The 19,721-nt window shown below is 52.4% G+C and overlaps 1 protein-coding gene across 4 annotated transcripts in view; it reads left to right on the forward strand.

Annotated features, from left to right (window-relative positions):
* The window catches only part of EHMT1 (euchromatic histone lysine methyltransferase 1), a 166,973-nt gene that overhangs the window by 38,087 nt on the left and 109,165 nt on the right, over positions 1–19,721 (forward strand). The window contains exon 1 of one of the 4 annotated variants that reach the window (XM_075324629.1): positions 2,287–2,360. The exons of the other annotated variants lie outside the window; for them this stretch is intronic. The gene's annotated coding sequence lies outside the window, so the exon portion shown is untranslated. Of the gene's footprint in view, positions 1–2,286; positions 2,361–19,721 lie in introns of those variants that run through there. 4 annotated transcript variants of the gene reach the window in all.

A 19,721-nucleotide genomic window follows, 5' to 3' on the forward strand; every position in this document is an offset into this window, starting at 1 on the left:
TTACGAGTACTGAGCACCCGAGCATGGTAGTGCCCACTCATCACTAGTTACCAGTACTGAGCACCTGAGCATGGTAGTGCCCACTCATCACTAGTTACCAGTACTGAGCACCCGAGCATGGTAGTGCCCATTCATCACTAGTTACCAGTACTGAGCACCCGAGCATGGTAGTGCCCGCTCATCACTAGTTACCAGTACTGAGCACCCGAGCATGGTAGTGCCCATTCATCACTAGTTACCAGTACTGAGCACCCGAGCATGGCAGTGCCCGCTCATCACTAGTTACCAGTACTGAGCACCCGAGCATGGTAGTGCCCGCTCATCACTAGTTACCAGTACTGAGCACCCGAGCATGGTAGTGCCCGCTCATCACTAGTTACCAGTACTGAGCACCCGAGCATGGTAGTGCCCACTCATCACTAGTTACCAGTACTGAGCACCCGAGCATGGTAGTGCCCACTCATCACTAGTTACCAGTACTGAGCACCTGAGCATGGTAGTGCCCACTCATCACTAGTTACCAGTACTGAGCACCCGAGCATGGTAGTGCCCATTCATCACTAGTTACCAGTACTGAGCACCCGAGCATGGTAGTGCCCGCTCATCACTAGTTACCAGTACTGAGCACCCGAGCATGGTAGTGCCCATTCATCACTAGTTACCAGTACTGAGCACCCGAGCATGGCAGTGCCCGCTCATCACTAGTTACCAGTACTGAGCACCCGAGCATGGTAGTGCCCGCTCATCACTAGTTACCAGTACTGAGCACCCGAGCATGGTAGTGCCCGCTCATCACTAGTTACCAGTACTGAGCACCCGAGCATGGTAGTGCCCGCTCATCACTAGTTACCAGTACTGAGCACCCGAGCATGGTAGTGCCCGCTCATCACTAGTTACCAGTACTGAGCACCCGAGCATGGTAGTGCCCGCTCATCACTAGTTACCAGTACTGAGCACTCGAGCATGGTAGTGCCCGCTCATCACTAGTTACCAGTACTGAGCACCCGAGCATGGTAGTGCCCGCTCATCACTAGTTACCAGTACTGAGCACCCGAGCATGGTAGTGCCCGCTCATCACTAGTTACCAGTACTGAGCACCTGAGCATGGTAGTGCCCGCTCATCACTAGTTACCAGTACTGAGCACCCGAGAATGGTAGTGCCCGCTCATCACTAGTTACCAGTACTGAGCACCTGAGCATGGTAGTGCCCGCTCATCACTAGTTACCAGTACTGAGCACCTGAGCATGGTAGTGCCCGCTCATCACTAGTTACCAGTACTGAGCACTCGAGCATGGTAGTGCCCGCTCATCACTAGTTACCAGTACTGAGCACCCGAGCATGGTAGTGCCCGCTCATCACTAGTTACCAGTACTGAGCACCCGAGAATGGTAGTGCCCGCTCATCACTAGTTACCAGTACTGAGCACCCGAGCATGGTAGTGCCCGCTCATCACTAGTTACCAGTACTGAGCACCTGAGCATGGTAGTGCCCGCTCATCACTAGTTACCAGTACTGAGCACCTGAGCATGGTAGTGCCGCTCATCGCTAGTTCTGAGGGTACTTCTCATGCCCTCTTCAATACCCAGGGGACCTTGTGTCCATAGTAGTCGCCCCTCGGGGATCACCTCTCCTCGCTATTAACGCTCCTGTTTCCTTCTAGATATTTAATATCAAATAGGAAAAAAAAAACCTGCGGAAGATTTCTAAGGTTTTAACTATTGTTGTCAAGGAAACAGTCGTGTCTGCGGCTGCCAAAAAAAATCGTGCCATTAACAAAACCTAGTTTACAACTCGGGAGATGGCATCTGCAGGTTGCGCAGCCTGGCATGGAACTACAACGCTCAGCATGCTAGAAGTGGCCAGAGCGAGCTGGAGAGTCACAGGTTGCAAAATCTGCTCATGGGGATTGTACGAATTGAAGAACCTAGAGGTTTTTTTTTTTGTGAAATGTTGGCCTTTGTTTGGGAGGTCTGACACAATGGACGTGTGTGCACGGGGCGGGCGGCTCGGCATTGTGTGGGATTGTAGTGCTCGCTGGAATGTGGCTCCCGGCTGCAAGAAACTCTTGGATTTAGTAGGAACGGCCTGGAAATCATTGATGAGGCTTCCAGGGAGCAGCACGTGGCGGTGTGATTGCCAGGCCACCGCTCTGTAGGTTGACGTTTACAGCTGGTGGATTAGCTGATATTCATTGCAATGACACTTCCTCCTTTTTCTTTCTTTTTTTTTTTTTTTTGTTTTGTTACTGTTGATCGCCGTGCAATGGCTGAGAATCTGTGTGCACTGAGCATGCCCCAAGTCTGGCTGCACCCACAGTGTGTCTGGAACGTGTGTGGAGCTTCTGGTAGGCCTGGACCAGGTAGGACAATGCATTTTGATGGGAAACCAGAGCAGTTTGTGGACATTTGAAGTGTGAGGACAAGAGACATTGAGGAGATAAGAGGTGGGCATGCTGCAGCATGGCACTGCCAGCGCCGGGGCCATAGTCTTGCATGGGTATGTGTGTACATGTCTGCTCTTGGCCATGGTGACTTCTAACTTGGAGGAGGAAGGAAATTGCTACAGATCCCACCTTTTTATGTTTTGCAATGTCGGGAAAGCTGCCAGACATTAAATGCCGTGGTGTCTGCAGCTGTCTGCCTTCCAGCAGGTGCAGGGAATGGATTTATTTAACACCCACCGGTAAATGCTCTAACTTTGGACCTGGTTTGTCTGCATGCATGTGAGTGTGTAGCATTCCCCATACTCCGTGTAGACGACCTGGTGGGCATCCTTGGACATGGCGTGACTTCAGAAGCCTTCATGGCTCCACTAGACTGAGCAGATCTTTTTCCACTAGGACGCTAAATCCAAAATCGGCGTGGTAGTCATCCTCGGACATGGAGCTGCTTCAGAAGCCTTCATGGCTCCACTAGACTGAGCAGATCTTTTTCCACTAGGACGCTAAATTCAAAATTGGCCTAGTGGCCATCCTCGGACATGGGGCTGCTTCAGAAGCGTTAATGGCTTCACTAGACTGAGCAGATCTTTTTCCACTAGGACGCTAAATCCAAAATTGGCCAGGTGGTCATTCTCGGACATGGAGCTGCTTCAGAAGACTTCATGGCTCCACTAGACAGGGCAGATCTTTTTCCACTAGGGCGCGAAATCCAAAATTGGCGTGGTGGTCATCCTCGGACATGGAGCTGCTTCAGAAGCCTTCATGGCTCCACTAGACTGAGCAGATCTTTTTCCACTAGGACGCTAAATAAAAAATTATATATGGGCAATGACGGAAGTTGGGGAAGGATACAGATGAGCACACGTGCAGGCTGTTTTTGTGTTGTTCCTGTTTTTTAAGCTAGAAGCACAATACTTGCTCTGGATTGTTTTGGGTGTAATAATGTGTTTTGGGTTTTTTTTGTTTTTTTTCTCCTGTTCAGGTTAATATGGAAAATCCACTAAAAAAACCCCCAATGATTGAGCAGAATGTGATAGGGATGAACAGTAGGATTGAACGTAGAGCATGTTGTGATAGAGAGACTAGAGACTGAACGTAGAGTGTAATGTGACAGGGAGAAGACAGTAGGGACTGAACGAAGAGCGTAAAGTGATAGGGAGAAGACAGTAGGGACTGAACGTAGAGCGTGAAATGATAGGGAGAAGACAGTAGAGACTGAACGTAGAGCGTAAAGTGATAGGGAGAAGACAGTAGGGACTGAACGTAGAGCGTGAAATAATAGAGAGAAGACAGTAGGGACTGAACGTAGAGTGTGAAATAATAGAGAGAAGACAGTAGGGACTGAATGTAGAGCATAAAGTGATAGGGAGAAGACAGTAGGGACTGAACGTAGAGTGTGAAATGATAGGGAGAAGACAGTAGAGACTGAACGTAGAGCGTAAAGTGATAGGGAGAAGACAGTAGGGACTGAACGTAGAGTGTAAAGTGATAGGGAGAAGACAGTAGGGACTGAACGTAGAGCGTGAAATGATAGGGAGAAGACAGTAGGGACTGAACGTAGAGTGTGAAATGATAGGGAGAAGACAGTAGAGACTGAACGTAGAGCGTAAAGTGATAGGGAGAAGACAGTAGGGACTGAACGTAGAGCATAAAGTGATAGGGAGAAGACAGTAGGGACTGAACGTAGAACGTAAATGATTGGGAGAAGACAGTAGGGACTGAACGTAGAGCGTGAAATGATAGGGAGAAGACAGTAGGGACTGAACGTAGAGCGTAAAGTGATAGGGAGAAGACAGTAGGGACTGAACGTAGAGCGTGAAATAATAGAGAGAAGACAGTAGGGACTGAACGAAGAGCGTGAAGTGAGAGAAGACAGTAGGGACTGAACGTAGAGCATAAAGTGATAGGGAGAAGACAGTAGGGACTGAACGAAGAGCGTGAAATGATAGGGAGAAGACAGTAGGGACTGAACGTAGAGCGTAAAATGATAGGGAGAGGACAGTAGGGACTGAACGTAAAGCGTAAAATGATAGGGAGAAGACAGTAGGGACTAAACGTAGAGCGTAAAGTGATAGGGAGAAGACAGTAGGGACTGAACGTAGAGCGTGAAATAATAGAGAGAAGACAGTAGGGACTGAACGTAGAGTGTGAAATAATAGAGAGAAGACAGTAGGGACTGAACGTAGAGTGTGAAATAATAGAGAGAAGACAGTAGGGACTGAACGTAGAGCGTAAAGTGATAGGGAGAAGACAGTAGGGACTGAACGTAGAGTGTAAAGTGATAGGGAGAAGACAGTAGGGACTGAACGTAGAGCGTGAAATGATAGGGAGAAGACAGTAGGGACTGAACGTAGAGCGTGAAGTGATAGGGAGAAGACAGTAGGGACTGAACGTAGAGCGTGAAGTGATAGGGAGAAGACAGTAGGGACTGAACGTAGAGCGTGAATTGATCGAGAGAAGACAGTAGGAACTGAACGTAGAGCGTGAAGTGATAGAGAGAAGACAGTAGGGACTGAACGTAGAGCGTGAATTGATCGAGAGAAGACAGTAGGGACTGAACGTAGAGCGTGAAGTGATAGAGAGAAGACAGTAGGAACTGAACGTAGAGCGTGAAGTGATAGAGAGAAGACAGTAGGGACTGAACGTAGAACGTAAATGATTGGGAGAAGACAGTAGGGACTGAACGTAGAGCGTGAAGTGATAGAGAGAAGACAGTAGGGACTGAACGTAGAGCATAAAGTGATAGGGAGAAGACAGTAGGGACTGAACGTAGAACGTAAATGATTGGGAGAAGACAGTAGGGACTGAACGTAGAGCGTGAATGATTGGGAGAAGACAGTAGAGACTGAACGTAGAGCGTGAATGATTGGGAGAAGACAGTAGGGACTGAACATAGAGCGTGAAGTGATAGGGAGAAGACAGTAGGGACTGAACGTAGAGCGTGAATGATTGGGAGAAGACAGTAGGGACTGAACGTAGAGCGTGAAGTGATAGGGAGAAGACAGTAGGGACTGAACGTAGAGCGTAAATAATTGGGAGAAGACAGTAGGGACTGAACGTAGAGCGTAAATAATTGGGAGAAGACAGTAGGGACTGAACGAAGAGCGTAAATGATTGGGAGAAGACAGTAGGGACTGAACGAAGAGCGTAAATGATTGGGAGAAGACAGTAGGGACTGAACGTAGAGCGTGAAGTGATAGGGACAAGACAGTAGGGACTGAACGTAGAGCGTGATGTGAGGATGAAGCAGTAGGGATCCTAAACCATTCTTTGGTAGAGACGCACTCTAGTGCCTGTTGCTGTGTGTATAATGACACTCCACCGAGGATGCGGTGTATGGAGGAGGCCGTACGATGTGATCAATTTGAAGTAGTGAAGGACATTAATAGGGATGAAGCAGTAGGGATTATAAAAAGATGGCATGAAGCAGTGAAGACTAGAGCCAGCTCCCCGCACACACCGTGCTCTCCGCTGCCAGGACGGAGGGCACACACTCTGCGCACCGACTCCGCATGCTCCATGGGAATCTGTTTTTTGGAGATTCCAATAGTTGTGAGCGCAGACAACCGTATGTGTGCGGCCCTCGCCTAATAATCCTGTTCCCGTCTGTATCCTCCGTCTGGTGTGAGGTTTGTGGGGTGTTGGAGGCGTTCTCTGGTGTAGACTTCCCCCTATACACGCACACTATTATGGGGGGGCTCTCAGCAGGACCACTGAGAAGTGCGTATCTCCCTTTACGCTGGGAATATTGGGTTTTAATTATTATGATTATTATTTATTATTATAGCGCCATTTATTCCATGGCGCTTTACAAGTGAGAGAGGATATATGTACAACAATCATTAACAGTACAAGACAGACTGGTATAGGAGGAGAGAGGACCCTGCCTGCGAGGGCTCACAGTCTACAGGAGGAGAGAGGACCCTGCCCGCGAGGGCTCACAGTCTACAGGAGGAGAGAGGACCCTGCCCGCGAGGGCTCACAGTCTACAGGAGGAGAGAGAGGACCCTGCCCGCGAGGGCTCACAGTCTACAGGAGGAGAGAGAGGACCCTGCCCGCGAGGGCTCACAGTCTACAGGGAATGGGTGATGGTACAATAGGTGAGGACAGAGCTGGTTGCGCAGTGGTCTACTGGGCTGAGGGCTATTGTAGGTTGTAGGCTTGGTGGAAGAGGTGGGTCTTGAGGTTCCTCTTGAAGCTTTCCACGGTAGGTGAGAGTCTGATATGCTGTGGTTGAGCGTTCCAGAGTATGGGGGATGCACGGGAGAAATCTTGTACGCGATTGTGGGAAGAGGAGATAAGAGAGGAGCAGAGAAGGAGATCTTGTGAGGATCTGAGGTTGCGTGCAGGTAGGTACCGGGAGACTAGGTCACAGATGTAGGGAGGAGACAGGTTGTGCATGGCTTTGTATGTCATGGTTAATGTTTTGAACTGGAGTCGTTGGGTGATGGGAAGCCAGAGAAGGGATTGGCAGAGTGGCGAGGCTGGGGAGTAGCGAGGGGAGAGGTGGATTAATCGGGCCGCAGAGTTTAGGATAGATTGGAGGGGTGCCAGAGTGTTGGAAGGGAGGCCCGAGAGCAGGAGGTTGCAGTAGTCGAGGCGGGAGATGATGAGGGCATGCACTAATGTTTTTGCTGATTCTTGGTTAAGGAAGGCACGGATCCGGGAGATATTTTTGAGTTGTAGTCTTCATGAGGTGAAGAGGGCTTGGATGTGTGGCTTGAAGGATAGAGCAGAGTCGAGGGTTACTCCAAGGCAACCAGCTTGTGAGACTGGGGAGAGTAAGCAACCATCGAGTTTGATGGAAAGGCTTGTTGGAGGAGATGAGTGAGGAGGAGGAAACAATGAACTCTGTTTGGTCCATGTTAAGCTTTAGGAATCGTGCAGAGAAGAAGGATGAAATAGCACAGACATTGTGGGATTCTGGTTAGTAGAGAGGTAATGTCAGGTCCAGAGAGATAGATCTGTGTGTCAGCGGCATAGAGATGATACTGGAAGCCGTGGGACTCTATGAGCTGTCCCAGGCCGAAGGTGTAGATGGAGATCAGCAGGGGTCCAAGAACTGAGCCTTGGGGGACCCCGACAGATAGGGGGCGAGATGAGGAAGTGGTGTGAGAATGGGAGACGCTGAAAGTTCGGTCGGTTAGGTATGAGGAGATCCAAGATAGGGCCAAGTCTGTGATGCCCAGAGATGAGATAATCTGTAGTAGGAGGGAATGGTCTACTGTGTCGAAGGCAGAGGACAGGTCCAGGAGGAGGAGGACAGAGTAGTGTAGAGGACAGGTCCAGGAGGAGGAGGATAGAGTAGTGTAGAGGGCAGAGGACAGGTCCAGGAGGAGGAGGACAGAGTAGTGTAGAGGACAGAAGGAGGAGGAGGACAGAGTAGTGTAGAGGACAGGACAGGTCCAGGAGGAGGAGGACAGAGTAGTGTAGAGGACAGAAGGACAGGTCCAGGAGGAGGAGCACAGAGTAGTGTAGAGGGCAGAGGACAGGTCCAGGAAGAGGAGGAGGACAGAGTAGTGTAGAGGGCAGAGGACAGGTCCAGGAGGAGGAGGACAGAGTAGTGTAGAGGACAGAAGGAGGAGGAGGACAGAGCAGTGTCGCTTGGTTTTAATCTGCCCCTTCTCCACGGCTTGGTTTTCGACTGTAATGGAGAGCGCCCCTGTAATATGCCTTGTGTCTCTGTAATAAAGACGGTAACATTGATGAGGATGAAGATGATGGAACCTGCTGATTTTGGTTCTATAAAAATGATGGGAGTTGTAGTTTTATTACGGCTGTAAATGTCCCGTCTGGGTGAATTTTATTTTTTCCGCATTCATTTTTTTTCCTTCCAAGAACCAAAACCTTTTTTTCCCCAGTCTACATAGCCGGACGAGGGCATGAGTTTTGGGTTTGAGGAAGGGGAGGTGGGTTTTGGGGGGGGGGGGGGACGTATTCACGGCCCCTGAGGCGGGATCGGCTGTTTAAATGCAAGAGAGGGGGCAGGATGCTTTGTAAAATTCTGGGAGTACCTGGTTTTTCAGTTTTATATTGTTACACCTTCGGGCGGATTATGTCCGGATGAACGAAATGATCTGAAGTCTAAAAATCGGACATGCCCCCATCATCATGTGGCGGGGGCCCCTAAACACATCAGACAGTCGGCCGTACCCGTGGTTAGGACTTGGCCGAGAGTCTATAGGGGGTCTTTACACTGGATTTAAGTGTAAATTAATGGAGATTATGTGGTGCCTATCACTTCTGCATTAAGAGGAGTGTGGGCTGCTTGGTAGGTTGTGCCCCACCCCCATCCGTCAAGCATTGGACACCTGCATTAATTAAAATAGGACCCATCCATGACTATTTCTAGGCTTGCACAACCCCTGCTGACGCCTTGCGTTGGCCGCTGTTGACGCCTTGCGTTGGCCGCTGTTGACGCCTTGCGTTGGCCGCTGCTGACGCCTTGCGTTGGCCGCTGCTGACGCCTTGCGTTGGCCGCTGCTGACGCCTTGCGTTGGCCGCTGCTGACGCCTTGCGTTGGCCGCTGCTGACGCCTTGCGTTGGCCGCTGTTGACGCCTTGCCGTGGCCGCTGTTGACGCCTTGCGTTGGCCGCTGCTGACGCCTTGCGTTGGCCGCTGCTGCTGCTAACGCCTTCCCGTGGCCGCTGCTGATGCCTTGCTGACGCCTTGCGTTGGCCGCTGCTGACGCCTTGCAGAGGCCGCCTGTCACTTCCCTCTAAATGACCGTTCACATTGCATTTGCACTGTATTTTGGCAGCATAGGTCCCCAGTTAGCTCATGTTATTCAAGGTCTACCGACGGAGTCAGCAGAGACCTGTGGATACTTTTGACCTTTGCCATTAGCTTCCAGTATATATGTCACTGTTTACAAAAGGGGGTCTACATCGCCCCCGCCCAGGTATCCGTATTTTACAGCTTTTTACGATGCTAATGATGAATATCTTGCATTGATGACGTAGTGTCTTCCCATTCTCCAAGACATTTTGCAATCTTATTGAGACCAGATCCCGGCGCTTGTGACTTCAGTCTTCTCTCTCTCGCCCCGTCCTGGTCGCGCACCTCGGCTTTTTTGCCCTTTGGCACGACAGACGAGGATCCTTGCAATCACCGGAGATGGCTGCTGGTGTGAAATGGTTCTCCAGACATGATTATTATTTTTATTGTTGATGCCTCCGTTTTACCTATAGAGGGAGCTAGGTCACGTGACCCAGCGCCGAGGCTTCATGGGCCAAGGAAGAAGAGGGGGGTGAAAAAAAAGGCAGGACACGTTAGCCGTCTCTCACAGGCCTGCACGTCTTGGTGACTCGCCCAGGGGCAGACGTAATGACTTTGAGTCTGGTAGGTGCTGAAAAGCCAGATCTTCTCTTTGCAAGGTCGCTGAGGAGTCTTGAGTCTTTTGTCTTAGGCTTTGACCCTGTACCATGTGTAGATGTCTTCATCCTGGAGAAGACCTTGTTTATGGCTCGGATCGGTTCCTGCCTTCGTAGGTGGGATCCATATCCTTTTTTGGCTCGCGTTGTGCACGTCTAGGAGACATTTAATTGAGGAAAGTCTTGTTTAGCTTTTGCCATGGACTCGCATTGTAGCTTTCGTCATCACGCTTGTTGCAGAGGTTGACTCTTTTTTTGCACTTTTTTTTTCCATCGAAGGTCCTGTATGGATGACATTTTGGCCTCTGTTGGGCGACTGGTAACTTCAGACGTATGCGTCGGGAGGTAACTAGTATCAGGGCATGCTGAGAGTTGTAGTTTCCACGCACTTTGGAGACCCCTGTATGAACATAAAGGTGATAATTTGCCGATCGGTGAGGGTTTGACCATTGTTCTTGAGAACAAGACTTTGATATGCCCCCTTGAGAACGGAGCGATGGTCGCGGTACAGGACGGGATCCATGGGGTCCCATCAGGAGCACCCTTTTATAGTTTATTTTTCGATATGGGTGACTTCTTTAGAAAAGCTGTCCATTTAATATGTGCAGTCGGGCTCCTATAGGATCTTCTGGTGTAATATTGAGCAGCGCACAATGCACCTCTCCACAGGACATTTGCCGATCGGTGGGGGTCTAATTGTTGGAAACCCCACCGATCTTGAAAATGGGGCTCTGAAATGACCCATGGGATTAAAGCGCTTGTCACAGCCCCCACAAATTATCATGGTTAACCCCCTAAAGACTGATAACACAATAATATATTTAGTTATCCAAATTACGACCGGACCAACGGCTCAGGCCGGGAAGATAAACAGCCACTGTATGGTTGTCTGAATTAGCCCTTTGATTGGATTTTCACACTTCGGCTATCTTCGGTGGCCAATGCCTGTGGTATCAGTGGCCAGCGCCTGCAAAACAATGGCCATCTCCTGTGGGACGGGTGGCTAGGGCCTGCCGGGGACGGGTGGCTAGGGCCTGCGGGGGACGGGTGGCTAGGGCCTGCGGGGGACGGGTGGCTAGGGCCTGCGGGGGACGGGTGGCTAGGGCCTGCGGGGGACGGGTGGCTAGGGCCTGCGGGGGACGGGTGGCTAGGGCCTGCGGGGGACGGGTGGCTAGGGCCTGCGGGGGACGGGTGGCTAGGGCCTGCGGGGGACGGGTGGCTAGGGCCTGCGGGGGACGGGTGGCTAGGGCCTGCGGGGGACGGGTGGCTAGGGCCTGCGGGGGACGGGTGGCTAGGGCCTGCGGGGGACGGGTGGCTAGGGCCTGCGGGGGACGGGTGGCTAGGGCCTGCGGGGGACGGGTGGCTAGGGCCTGCGGGGGACGGGTGGCTAGGGCCTGCGGGGGACGGGTGGCTAGGGCCTGCGGGGGACGGGTGGCTAGGGCCTGCGGGGGACGGGTGGCTAGGGCCTGCGGGGGACGGGTGGCTAGGGCCTGCGGGGGACGGGTGGCTAGGGCCTGCGGGGGACGGGTGGCTAGGGCCTGCCGGGGACGGGTGGCTAGGGCCTGCCGGGGACGGGTGGCTAGGGCCTGCCGGGGACGGGTGGCTAGGGCCTGCCGGGGACGGGTGGCTAGGGCCTGCCGGGGACGGGTGGCTAGGGCCTGCCGGGGACGGGTGGCTAGGGCCTGCCGGGGACGGGTGGCTAGGGCCTGCCGGGGACGGGTGGCTAGGGCCTGCCGGGGACGGGTGGCTAGGGCCTGCCGGGGACGGGTGGCCAGGGCCTGCCGGGGACGGGTGGCCAGGGCCTGCCGGGGACGGGCGGCCAGGGCCTGCCGGGGACGGGCGGCGAGGGCCTGCCGGGGACGGGCGGCGAGGGCCTGCCGGGGACGGGTGGCCAAGGCCTTCATCATCCAACCCATGGGCACTGATTTGACTGTGTGCATCAGCTACAGTGAAAACCCAGCCTTAGTCCTGACCCGTTGGGGGGTCGTTGACAGCTGGAGTGGAGCACGACCCGGTGTTACAATCCTCAGATCTCGTCAATCAGGACATCGGCTTTTCCGGGTGCCGCGCGGCTCCGGATTCCTCTCCTCGCTTTAATTATGTATTTTATGTTTGCAAAAGTAGGGCACAAGTCTCCGGCAGTTTCCATGGTGTTACATTGCACCCTTTCCCCCCCCTTTTCTTTCTTTCTTTCCATACCTTCCTGATAATTGCAACCATTCAACGCTTTATCTATATCCACCGTATGAAGAATTGCTGAAGCGGCAGATGGCGGTATCCCGGATTTACTGGGTGCATATGATAGATGCGGGCATCATGTGTGAGACGAAAGAATTGCAGTTGCTGCATTAATATTTGATGTGATAACCGGGCACCCGGCAGAGGATCGATACGAGTGCGGAGGACCCTCATCGTCTTATGGCTGGAGTATTGAGGGCTCCTTTAGGTCTCGTCTTCCCCAGTCCCCCCCTAATGTCGGTACGGATAATCCCTATCACCTTGGGTCATCCTATGTGATCCTCTAAGGGTCCACACATTGAGCTTGTGCTTGGAAGATGATATTGGGGAGGGGGGAAGCCGCCATGGTTGATATTGATCATGCTTGCTACCATTGGGGTTCATCGGTCAATTTTTGCCCGTTGTTGCTTTGCTAGAAAAGTGTGTCCAGTACGATGACGTAGGGCTCAATCTATAAGAATTTAGATCGACGGGATATGGAAGAAACCTGAGCTCCTTGGCTTGCAGTAGAAGACAATGCAAGGTCTGTGAAATGGCTGCTGATCAGAGCCGACTCGAAATGGTCTCCAGTGTGCCCACTTGGCCAGTAGAGGGAGCCCCGTCACACACGAGCCGTGCACATGTCTGCACTCACAACCTGGCACCGGCAATGCTCTTGGATGGGGGCATCACATTCATCCAGGTACAGCATTGTGCTTTCCGGGCCTTGTCAGACCTTCAGGATATCTAGAAATGGGTGTTTGGGTTTTTTTGCACAGAAGAAACCACGTGGCTTCATCACTGGAAATGTCGCAGGCCCTGTTGGCATCACATCTGCAGATCGAGCCGAGGGTTGAGTAATAAGACCTCTGAGGTCAGGACTGCGGTGGAAATAGTCACAAACTTTGAGCTTGGCACCGATATAATGCATCCACCAGCCATCGCTCTTCAGGCTGACTTGCAAGGTCGGGGGGGGGGGATATTCTGTGTTTACGTACAGATCCGGGGTCCCCAGGAGAAAGCACGACAAGGGTATACAAATTCAGCCTGCTCGTAATGCACGACAAGAGTACGGTCTCAAGGGTACCGGTATTGTCAAACATGGCCACTTCATAGAACTGCGCCCCACCTGTCCTTGGGGTTTCCACGGTATTGAGTGGAGCTGAGGTGGCACCATTTCTAGGACACGGTAGCCATGTGTTAGTATCCCCTTACATCTACGTCCATCTCTACAGGTGGCATTTAAGGAGTTGGCCTATGGTTATGTTGGCGTTTGACCGGTGGTGGCCGGTCAATGGTGGTCCTAGAGATCTTGTTGGTCAAGAAAAAGCCTTTTAACCATTTTTTATTTTACATTTGGTCTTGCTGGAAAAAAAAAATCAAGTTAGCAACTGATTTAGAGCATCTTTTACTGTATATTAACGACGCTTTCTCCCGATTCTCTCCAGAGCTTTCCGTTTTTTCCCCCTCCGCCCAAGGCTTTGGGCCTCATGGGTCCTAATGCATATAATGAAATTTCCCTTTGGCAGCTTCCTCTCCTCGCTCGCGCCGTATACATCCTTATCTCCTGTTGCCGGCCTGCAGTTAAGGAGGATTACCTGCCGCCTTCGGCTCCGTTCGCATCACGTTCGAGCTTTCTTCGTAGGTCGGGAGGATTTACTGACATATATACCTTCGGAAGACCTTTGCTATTAGAGAGGAACACAATGGTACACGTTGGGCTTCCATGTTGTGGAAAATCAAAAATTTACACTTTTTTTTTTATATACATTGGAAATGGGGGATAGTGCATACAACTCCGTTGGGGTCCCGTCTCACCGGACTCCTCTCCCAGCACCTGAGCCCTAAGCGCACCCTACTTGCATTCATACATCTCCACTGCCCTGTTTGCTAAAAACATAAGGATGACAAAAACGTTTTGGTGTGCCCAGTTCTGACTTCTGGTCTGGTCCTTTTTTATAGCTGTACTTTTTTTTTAATGCCCTGCAGTGTTGCACCACACCAACACAACGTCGCGGGGCTTAGGAAGCATCGGAGATGCCGGCTGCAACAAGGGGACAACCAGAGGTCAAAACTGGCCACATCAAATCTTTTTGCTCATTTCTGTGTCATAAAGCAACACCTAGGTTATCCCCAGTTTGGGTATCTTCCTTAATTAGCCAGAACTACTAATGTTGGGCAGTCCTCGCTTTGGTGGACTCAACCGGGTCACCTATTACTTCAGCGTGTGGCAACTACTTATAGCCATGATGGCTGGCTATGTGAGCTGTTTGAGGGTCCCCAAGGAAAGACCCACATCGATCATCTGATCAACGACTCTGCTTCGTTATTTGGTAAAGCTAGTGGCTCTCTGAAAGAAGACCTCTTTTGGTGATCAAATAGTTGATCGATGGATGCCATTCCGTCTTCAGAAAACCCTCGGACAGCTTATATTGCATACCATCATGCTATAGGTGACCGGTAGAAGCTGGTTGGTGGTTGGGGTTGATGCTCAGAAAGACGACCCTATTTTGCAGATATACCGTGATGAGTGCTAACCTGTTTGAGGGTTTCTGAAGAAGAACCCACATCGATCATCTGACCACCGGCTCTGCTTCATTATTTGGTAAAGCTGGTGGCTCTCAGAAAGACCTCTTTTGGTGATCAGATGATCAATGGATGCGGTTCCTTCTTAAGAAAACCCTCAGACGACTTCCGATATATCCTTTACCATCAGGCTATAGGTGGTCTGTAGAAGCTGGTTGGTGCTCAAGGGTTGAGGTTGGTTCTACGAAAGATAACCCTTTTTTACAGATATACCGTGATGGTTACCTGTTTGAGGGTTTCTGAAGAAGAACCCACATCGATCATCTGATCACCGGCTCTGCTTCATTATTCGGTAAAGCTGGTGGCTCTCAGAAAGACTACCTCTTTCGGTTATCAGATGATCGATTGATGCGGTTCCTATTTCAGAAAACCCTTAGACTGCTTATAATCCCATACCATCGTGCTAAAGGTGGCCGGTAGAAGTTAGTTGGTGCTCAGGGGCTGGTCGTCGGGGTTGGTGCTCAGAATGACGACCCTATTTTGCAGATATACCATGATGGGTGGTGACCTGCTGGAGGGTTTCCGAAGAAATCCATCATTATCAAAAAGGGGTCGTCTTTCCGAGCACCACCAGAGCAGTCACAGTTATTAAAAGTAGTCATCTGCAGTTGGCTCAGTCTTGTTTCTCTATTTTTTGCTAATATCCCCCCAATACCTTTCAGGTAGCCTAGGACTCCATAATAATGATAATTCTGGTAGTTCGGGCCGGCCACCAGAACTTATGGCTTTTACAGTAAGTTTAAGTCTAGCAGAATGTGGACCTATAGATGAAACGTGAGAAGCTCTGCTCTTCTACATTTGCCAAACATCGATGACGGGTGCAGTAGTGCCTTTCTCCGCCATCGGTGACGGGTGCAGTAGTGCCTTTCTCTGCCATCGATGACGGGTGCAGCAGTGCCTTTCTCCGCCATCCATGACGGGTGCAGTAGTGCCTTTCTCCGCCATCCATGACGGGTGCAGTGGTGCCTTTCTCCGCCATCGATGACGGGTGCAGTAGTGCCTTTCTCCACCATCGATGACGGGTGCAGTGGTGCCTTTCTCCGCCATCCATGACGGGTGCAGTAGTGCCTTTCTCCACCATCGATGACGGGTGCAGTGGTGCCTTTCTCCGCCATCGATGACGGGTGCAGTAGTGCCTTTCTCCGCCATCGATGACGGGTGCAGTGGTGCCTTTCTCCGCCATCGATGATGGGTGCAGTGGTGCCTTTCTCCGCCATCGATGACGGGTGCAGTGGTGCCTTTCTCCGCCATCGATGACGGGTGCAGTAGTGCTTTTCTCCGCCATCGGTGACGGGTGCAGTAGTGCCTTTCTCCGCCATCGATGACGGGTGCAGTAGTGCCTTTCTCCGCCATCGATGATGGGTGCAGTAGTGCCTTTCTCCGCCATCCATGACGGGTGCAGTGGTGCCTTTCTCCGCCATCGATGACGGGTGCAGTAGTGCCTTTCTCCACCATCGATGACGGGTGCAGTGGTGCCTTTCTCCGCCATCCATGACGGGTGCAGTAGTGCCTTTCTCCACCATCGATGACGGGTGCAGTGGTGCCTTTCTCCGCCATCGATGACGGGTGCAGTAGTGCCTTTCTCCGCCATCGATGACGGGTGCAGTGGTGCCTTTCTCCGCCATCGATGATGGGTGCAGTGGTGCCTTTCTCCGCCATCCATGACGGGTGCAGTGGTGCCTTTCTCCGCCATCGATGACGGGTGCAGTGGTGCCTTTCTCCACCATCGATGACGGGTGCAGTAGTGCCTTTCTCCGCCATCGATGATGGGTGCAGTAGTGCCTTTCTCCGCCATCCATGACGGGTGCAGTGGTGCCTTTCTCCGCCATCGATGACGGGTGCAGTAGTGCCTTTCTCCACCATCGATGACGGGTGCAGTGGTGCCTTTCTCCGCCATCGATGACGGGTGTAGTAGTGCTTTTCTCTGCCATCGGTGACGGGTGCAGTAGTGCCTTTCTCCGCCATCGATGACGGGTGCAGTAGTGCCTTTCTCCGCCATCGATGACGGGTGCAGTGGTGCCTTTCTCCGCCATCGATGACGGGTGCAGTAGTGCTTTTCTCTGCCATCGGTGACGGGTGCAGTAGTGTCTTTCTCCGCCATCGATGACGGGTGCAGTGGTGCCTTTCTCCGCCATCCATGACGGGTGCAGTAGTGCCTTTCTCCGCCATCGATGACGGGTGCAGCGGTGCCTTTCTCCGCCATCGATGACGGGTGCAGTAGTGCCTTTCTCCGCCATCCATGACGGGTGCAGTGGTGCCTTTCTCCGCCATCGATGACGGGTGCAGTAGTGCCTTTCTCCGCCATCCATGACGGGTGCAGTAGTGCCTTTCTCCGCCATCCATGACGGGTGCAGTAGTGCCTTTCTCCGCCATCCATGACGGGTGCAGTAGTGCCTTTCTCCGCCATCCATGACGGGTGCAGTAGTGCCTTTCTCCGCCATCCATGACGGGTGCAGTGGTGCCTTTCTCCGCCATCGATGACGGGTGCAGTAGTGCCTTTCTCCACCATCGATGACGGGTGCAGTGGTGCCTTTCTCCGCCATCCATGACGGGTGCAGTAGTGCCTTTCTCCACCATCGATGACGGGTGCAGTGGTGCCTTTCTCCGCCATCGATGACGGGTGCAGTAGTGCCTTTCTCCGCCATCGATGACGGGTGCAGTGGTGCCTTTCTCCGCCATCGATGATGGGTGCAGTGGTGCCTTTCTCCGCCATCGATGACGGGTGCAGTGGTGCCTTTCTCCGCCATCGATGACGGGTGCAGTGGTGCCTTTCTCCGCCATCGATGACGGGTGCAGTAGTGCCTTTCTCTGCCATCGATGACGGGTGCAGTGGTGCCTTTCTCTGCCATCGATGACGGGTGCAGTGGTGCCTTTCTCCGCCATCGATGACTGGTGCAGTGGTGCCTTTCTCTGCCATCGATGACTGGTGCAGTGGTGCCTTTCTCTGCCATCGATGACGGGTGCAGTGGTGCCTTTCTCCGCCATCGATGATGGGTGCAGTGGTGCCTTTCTCCGCCATCGATGACGGGTGCAGTGTGGTGTTCTCTTGGACATCTCGTCAAGGGTAGACATGGAGCCAACACAGCTGAGGCTGTGGAGCATTTGGTTGTCGTCTTGATATTGTGCCAAGCATTTTTTCTTCTTTTTCTGACCCGAGTGGCGGTGGTCGAGGCTGGTGGTAATCTCTTCCACCTGGCTTCAGTGACTATGGCCGGTCATCCGCTCTGTAAACAGCGTGCTATGGGGAAATGGCAGCGAGTCAGGAGAGCATGCTCGCTGGAGGAGGGGGAGGTGGTGGCAGAGGGCGATGATCTAATTCCATGCAATCCTTGACGGCAAAACAAGACCAGGCATCATTGTTTAATGACAGAGCAGAAGCCGGGGACTACAAGGATTCGCCTGGCCTAGGCTGCAGACGGTGGCCTACACCTGCAGGGAGCCATCGGTCTGTAAGGGCTTTCTGCTGCCATTGCTCTTGATATCCACCTATGATTTCTGTGCACGTCTTCTATCTATGACCAGGGGATTGTAAGATCGGTGTCCCATCCTGGCAAGACGAATTTGCTCACAGGCTCTGTACAATCTTGGATATTTCTTACTGGTTTCTTACTGGTTTATGTCTTTTTCCTAAGGTTTCCCCAATGGTCAAGATTCGTCCCCCTCTTGTAGGATGTTCAGGAGATGATACCAGTCTTTGTAGATTACATTTCAGCTTCCAAACCTGAAGTCTAATCTAATAATCTACTGTGCATATGAATGCCGTCTATTGTTCCCTGCTATCAGCCCTCTCCTGATTCAAACCCCTGTTCATTACTACAGTATCTGATATCTCTCTAGATCCGCCTAGGCTCAGCACATATGTGGCCATGATGTGGCTTCACCTTGAGGTGTCCGGCTAGACATATGAAGGAGCTTGAGTTCTCCGACGCAGAGGAAGGCGACGTTCACGTGATTGGAGCTGGTGACGGGTAATGTTGGTGCCGAGGTCGGGAGCAGATCGCTGGTTTCCTCAGTGTTGGTACCTAAATTGGCATTAGCTCACTGTTAATGTGCACCCCGCTGCTTGTCCATTTAACGTGCACCCCGCTGCTTGTCCATTTAACGTGCACCCCGCTGCTTGTCCACCCGATTCCACTTTCTTGTTCACTTCTTCAATCCAAGACTTAGGGTTATGTTCACACAAATCTTTCTGCACTCAAAATCAAATATCGGTGTGACACGTCTGGGCAGAGCCTAGATCCCAGGGGGTCGGTGATGAACCTTAACTTTTTTCTAACTTTTTTGGGAGTTTTGTTTGTAATACCGGCTACCGAAAAAGTCAACTTTGGGTATTGGATTCTATTGACTGTCTTCTAAGATCTATCCTATTTTATAATTTTTTTTTTTGTTCTTTTGGAAATTACGATAGTTGTCTATTGTCTGCTGTTGGGGGTAAAAAAAATGTTGGTATGAAATTGAGCCTTGATCTAACACAATGTTGTCACTTGATTGGGCTCTGTGGCGCTTTGGGACTCCGTGCGCTGCTTGTTGAAGTGCTCTGACCCTCTGTGCAGGCGCCCCCCTCACCCTCTGCACCAGCAGCCCCCTCACCCTCTGCACCAGTAGCCCCCCCCCCTCCCCCCCCCCCCCCCCCCTCCCTCTGCACCAGCAGCCCCCTCACCCTCTGCACCAGCAGCCCCCTCACCCTCTGCACCAGCGGCCCCCCTCACCCTCTGCACCAGCGGCCCCCTCACCCTCTGCACCAGCAGCCCCCTCACCCTCTGCACCAGCGGCCCCCTCACCCTCTGCACCAGCGGCCCCCTCACCCTCTGCACCAGCGGCCCCCTCACCCTCTGCACCAGCAGCCCCCTCACCCTCTGCACCAGCAGCCCCCTCACCCTCTGCACCAGCGGCCCCCTCACCCTCTGCATGAGTGGCCCCTTCGTTGTCTGCATGGGCGCCCCTTCATCATCTGCGCCAACGGCCTCCTTATCCACCATGTGAATGGCCACCTCGTCCTCTGTGGCAGCGGCCCCCTTGCCCCCTACAGCAGATGCCCCCTCTGTGGCAGCAGCCCCTGGCCCTCTGCGGCCCCCTCACCCTCTGCGGTGGCGGCCCCACTCGC

This window comes from Anomaloglossus baeobatrachus, chromosome 9 (assembly GCF_048569485.1).
Source record: "Anomaloglossus baeobatrachus isolate aAnoBae1 chromosome 9, aAnoBae1.hap1, whole genome shotgun sequence".
In the NCBI taxonomy this organism is placed as follows: Eukaryota; Metazoa; Chordata; class Amphibia; order Anura; family Aromobatidae; genus Anomaloglossus; species Anomaloglossus baeobatrachus.